The sequence below is a fragment of the Callionymus lyra genome, chromosome 11 (assembly GCF_982586985.1).
Source record: "Callionymus lyra chromosome 11, fCalLyr1.hap1.1, whole genome shotgun sequence".
Taxonomy (NCBI): Eukaryota; Metazoa; Chordata; class Actinopteri; order Syngnathiformes; family Callionymidae; genus Callionymus; species Callionymus lyra.
In genome coordinates this window covers 2,330,001-2,336,088 of record NC_141828.1, presented here as the reverse complement: position 1 = coordinate 2,336,088, position 6,088 = coordinate 2,330,001, and the positions used below count along the sequence as shown (strand labels likewise).

At 40.5% G+C, this 6,088-nt stretch overlaps 1 protein-coding gene across 1 annotated transcript in view; it reads left to right on the top strand.

The window, feature by feature from the left end:
• The first annotated feature begins 6,080 nt into the window (after nt 1-6,080).
• Nucleotides 6,081-6,088, top strand: part of il22ra2 (interleukin 22 receptor, alpha 2) — a 9,421-nt gene continuing 9,413 nt past the window's right edge. Inside the window, exon 1 of the mRNA XM_087802824.1 lies at nt 6,081-6,088. This exon is cut by the window's right edge and continues 72 nt beyond it. The gene's annotated coding sequence lies outside the window, so the exon portion shown is untranslated.

The window sequence follows — 6,088 nt, the reverse complement described above, 5'->3', positions numbered from 1 at the left end:
TGATATTTAAACACTGCATTTATTTTATATTGAGAAGTTTCAGCGCAATTTGTTGATTACAATGGATTCTTTGACATTTAAAACAAGAATAATATTGAATTATTACACATTAACGTTTCCACACATCCAAACATTAAATAACTTAAGTTAATTTACAAATGTAACTTTATGCATACGGCTTTAATTCAATTTACAAAATGATATTTTAACGTTTAAAATGTTCTTTTTGCTCTTTTGATGGAACAGGTTTGTTTATATCTCTTGTGTGAGATCAAAAGATATATTTGTGTGGAATTATCTACAGACATATTTTAAATTTATTGATTTTCTGTTATTTTGTATATTTTTAAATGCTGTTAATTGTTAGTTAACTTGAATCTTATTCCCTGAATTTTCTGTCAATGTTTGAAACTATTTATTTATTTTGTGGTTCTCATCACTTCTTCTTTATTGAGCTTCTCTGGCTCCCTCTAGCGGATTGAAAGCGTTTCAGAAGCTATTGCGCTACGATTCTTTGACGTCCATAGCGTCATGATGACGTCAGAGTGAAACATTTTTGGGGTTTTTACTTTTTTTTTTTAATGACTCAAATAAGGTCCATTGGACCCCAATGTTGGTCACAACTTGTGACACTGACCACTGCCTCTCATGGTGGAGTTTTCACTATTGTGTTAAGGAGAGGAAAGAAGCTGATGATGACGTCACTTCCTCCACACGTCACAGATGCTTCTCTTCGCTGGAGCAACTCTTAAGAAACGTCTCATTGGTGCTCCAGAGTCACGTGACTCGAGCAGTGGCGGACAATTAAACTTCCTTTAGGGGCCGTCAAACAAAAATAATAATAATAATAATGTTTTTTAAACGATAAAACTACGCTTAATATGTTAAATAAGATTATTGTATAGTTGTTTTTTTAATCTATCTTTTTAATATTTATATATTCACTTAAATCTTTTAAGGGTGAAAAAATGAGAAAAGTCCTAAAACACGAACCCTGAAGTCGTGTTGAGAGACGAGAAATGAAAAATAAAAGGTAACGATTGGTTTGTTAATCTTCTCTGAGGCCACAATACAGTCAACGGGTCTAAACTTAAACTTAATCTTAACGATCAGTATTTACTAGTTTTATTATTCATTAAATACGTCACTCTGCTGGTAAAAGTACGGCGTCTGAGAAGATCAAAATAAATGTAGAAACTGTAACAAAAGTTTTAAAAAATATATAAAAAACAATCAAGAGATTTAAATTAATAAACAAATGAATGATGTAGAAAATATAAATACTAACTCGAAGAAAATACATAAAACCTTCAAACACGTTCAATAAGTATTTATTCATCGTTCAGTGATTGTTAGACTTCCTGCATGAAATCAATAAATGTGAAGATAAACTCATAACAGGAGAAGTTATTTATTTATTTCTGCATTTTTTTAATTTATTCACACGAGTTTATTTATACATTTATTTATACTTTATGGTCCTTGATATCGTTCTTCTGTCTGTGCTCGTTCCTTCCGTACGTCCAGGGACAGAACCTCAGATGTTCCATCAACACTTGCAGGTCTGTGAGGTCCATCTGTACCGTGACAAGAACCTCCTCAGATGTTCCATCAACACTTGCAGGTCTGTGAGGTCCATCTGTACCGTGACAAGAACCTCCTCAGATGTTCCATCAACACTTAGAGGTCTGTGAGGTCCATCTGTACCGTGACAAGAACCTCCTCAGATGTTCCATCAACACTTCCAGGTCTGTGAGGTCCATCTGTACCGTGACAAGAACCTCCTCAGATGTTCCATCAACACTTAGAGGTCTGTGAGGTCCATCTGTACCGTGACAAGAACCTCCTCAGATGTTCCATCAACACTTGCAGGTCTGTGAGGTCCATCTGTACCGTGACAAGAACCTCCTCAGATGTTCCATCAACACTTCCAGGTCTGTGAGGTCCATCTGTACCGTGACAAGAACCTCCTCAGATGTTCCATCAACACTACCAGGTCTGTGAGGTCCATCTGTACCGTGACAAGAACCTCCTCAGATGTTCCATCAACACTTCGAGGTCTTTGAGGTCCATCTGTACCGTGAAAAGAACCTCCTCAGATGTTCCATCAACACTTCGAGGTCTTTGAGGTCCATCTGTACCGTGACAAGAACCTCCTCAGATGTTCCATCAACACTTGCAGGTCTGTGAGGTCCATCTGTACCGTGACAAGAACCTCCTCAGATGTTCCATCAACACTTAGAGGTCTGTGAGGTCCATCTGTACCGTGACAAGAACCTCCTCAGATGTTCCATCAACACTTGCAGGTCTGTGAGGTCCATCTGTACCGTGACAAGAACCTCCTCAGATGTTCCATCAACACTTGCAGGTCTGTGAGGTCCATCTGTACCGTGACAAGAACCTCCTCAGATGTTTCATCAACACTTAGAGGTCTGTGAGGACCATCTGTACCGTGACAAGAACCTCCTCAGATGTTCCATCAACACTTGCAGGTCTGTGAGGTCCATCTGTACCGTGACAAGAACCTCCTCAGATGTTCCATCAACACTTGCAGGTCTGTGAGGTCCATCTGTACCGTGACAAGAACCTCCTCAGATGTTCCATCAACACTTGCAGGTCTGTGAGGTCCATCTGTACCGTGACAAGAACCTCCTCAGATGTTCCATCAACACTTGCAGGTCTGTGAGGTCCATCTGTACCGTGACAAGAACCTCCTCAGATGTTCCATCAACACTTGCAGGTCTGTGAGGTCCATCTGTACCGTGACAAGAACCTCCTCAGATGTTCCATCAACACTTGCAGGTCTGTGAGGTCCATCTGTACCGTGACAAGAACCTCCTCAGATGTTCCATCAACACTTGCAGGTCTGTGAGGTCCATCTGTACCGTGACAAGAACCTCCTCAGATGTTCCATCAACACTTGCAGGTCTGTGAGGTCCATCTGTACCGTGACAAGAACCTCCTCAGATGTTCCATCAACACTACCAGGTCTGTGAGGTCCATCTGTACCGTGACAAGAACCTCCTCAGATGTTCCATCAACACTTCGAGGTCTTTGAGGTCCATCTGTACCGTGAAAAGAACCTCCTCAGATGTTCCATCAACACTTCGAGGTCTTTGAGGTCCATCTGTACCGTGACAAGAACCTCCTCAGATGTTCCATCAACACTTGCAGGTCTGTGAGGTCCATCTGTACCGTGACAAGAACCTCCTCAGATGTTCCATCAACACTTAGAGGTCTGTGAGGTCCATCTGTACCGTGACAAGAACCTCCTCAGATGTTCCATCAACACTTGCAGGTCTGTGAGGTCCATCTGTACCGTGACAAGAACCTCCTCAGATGTTCCATCAACACTTGCAGGTCTGTGAGGTCCATCTGTACCGTGACAAGAACCTCCTCAGATGTTCCATCAACACTTAGAGGTCTGTGAGGACCATCTGTACCGTGACAAGAACCTCCTCAGATGTTCCATCAACACTTAGAGGTCTGTGAGGTCCATCTGTACCGTGACAAGAACATCCTCAGATGTTCCATCAACACTTGCAGGTCTGTGAGGTCCATCTGTACCGTGACAAGAACCTCCTCAGATGTTCCATCAACACTTGCAGGTCTGTGAGGTCCATCTGTACCGTGACAAGAACCTCCTCAGATGTTCCATCAACACTTGCAGGTCTGTGAGGTCCATCTGTACCGTGACAAGAACCTCCTCAGATGTTCCATCAACACTTGCAGGTCTGTGAGGTCCATCTGTACCGTGACAAGAACCTCCTCAGATGTTCCATCAACACTTGCAGGTCTGTGAGGTCCATCTGTACCGTGACAAGAACCTCCTCAGATGTTCCATCAACACTTAGAGGTCTGTGAGGTCCATCTGTACCGTGACAAGAACCTCCTCAGATGTTCCATCAAGACTTAGAGGTCTGTGAGGTCCATCTGTACCGTGACAAGAACCTCCTCGACGTCCTCCAGACCCCGACACTGAGTAGGATCTTTGCTACGAGACCCTCATCACCAGGGTCTCGTGCCAAAGGTCCTAAAGAGAACGGATGTGTTTGAAGAGATTCAGCTCCTGCAGTGTTGGACTGAAGAAGAGAATAAAGTTAATTCATTAATTATTATTATTATTTATCAAAACTGGAACAATTTTCTTTTTTTAAGGATTTTACTAACATTTCATTTAAACAATTTATTTAATAACTTGTTTTATTGTAAATTTGTTTCTGAGTTTAAAGATTTCCTGTGGATTCTATACATTAGTTATTAGTTAGTTAGTTAGTTATTCAAGTTGTTAGTTTAAAATTATTATACACTATACGTATACACTATACATATACACTATACATATACACTATACATAGACACTATACATATAGACTATACATATACACTATACATATACACTATACATATACACTATACATATACACTATACATAGACACTATACATATACACTATACATATACACTATACATAGACACTATACATATACACTATACATATACACTATACATATACACTATACATATACACTATACATATACACTATACATAGACACTATACATATACACTATACATATACACTATACATATACACTATACATATACACTATACATAGACACTATACATAGACACTATACATATACACTATACATATACACTATACATATACACTATACATATACACTATACATAGACACTATACATATACACTATACATATACACTATACATATACACTATACATATACACTATACATATACACTATACGTATACACTATACATATACACTATACATATACACTATACATATACACTATACATATACACTATACATATACACTATATATATACACTATACATATACACTATACATATACACTATACATATACAACATACTTAAATGAATGCTAAAAGATCATGAAAATATAAAGTATAAACGACTCGCTTCATCTAAGAGTTTAAACGTTTGACGACACGTTCACAATAACATCCACTCAGACTGATCCACTGGTTCAAGACAAGCTTGGATCAGATTTAGAAACGACACCAGTTATTTATCTGTTTATCTGCAAATCACACCTTAAATCGTAGATCGAAGAACGAAGACACACCCGGGAAAGAGGGGCTGAAGACGGAAGAGAAGATAACCTCCGCCCGAGAACATTTGAATGATTAGATTACAAGAAAACAAATCAGGATGTCTCTCTGCGGGGGATCGTTGGCACAGGGAACTTGAAAGAACCATTTGGCCGGAAAGGGACGACCCCTGGGTGGGAAACTTGCCTTAAATATAGCGATGTTTCTACAGATCGGGACCTTTTCTGCCCGAGGCTATTGACCTGTACAGTCGCCGAGAGAAAGTGTTTCCGATCGATCGTAAAGCTTGTATTTTGTTTGACTTGAAGCAGCGAATAAACGACCCGTGACTCACTCTTGCTTGTTCATCTTTCTCCACGAAGCGAAGCATAAGACCCGGGACGGACTGACGTCGTGTTGGAGCGACGGAACGGACTCCGTGTTTTGAGGGTTTTAAAGTTAATACAGAGGATGGAGCAGAAACGATTGATTGACACTGGAGTCACATGACTCATCAAACCAGCTCTAGTCTGAGTCTCTGACGGAAGAACGAGCTGCTGATGTTCTCGTGTCACGTGATCACATGTCGCGGACGTTGAAAGTTGCTCAACAGAGAGAAAAACACGTTCGAACGTTTCTAGTAAACGACACAAGAAAAACCTCAAATGTCATCATCACTTTTTTGAATTCCTGAATCTGAGAAAGACGGAAGTCGTTAATGTTAACGAGCAACAAAACCTTCATTCATGGACGACAAATACTTCTGTTTACTTCATTGAAAAACACTCTGTCCTCGAACGCGCCTTCTCGGACGGACGCGGGTGACCCTGAACGCATCGTCACGTCTGGTAAATGAGGAAAAAGCAAGAAGTCGCCAAAGGTCACCAAAGGTCGTCAGGGTGGCGTCCGTCATAAACTTGCACATCACGGAATCTAAAGGAGGAAGTTGTGTTTGTGTTAAAGGTGAAGCGGCGAGTGTGTGTGTGTGTGTGTGTGTGTGTGTTGTGC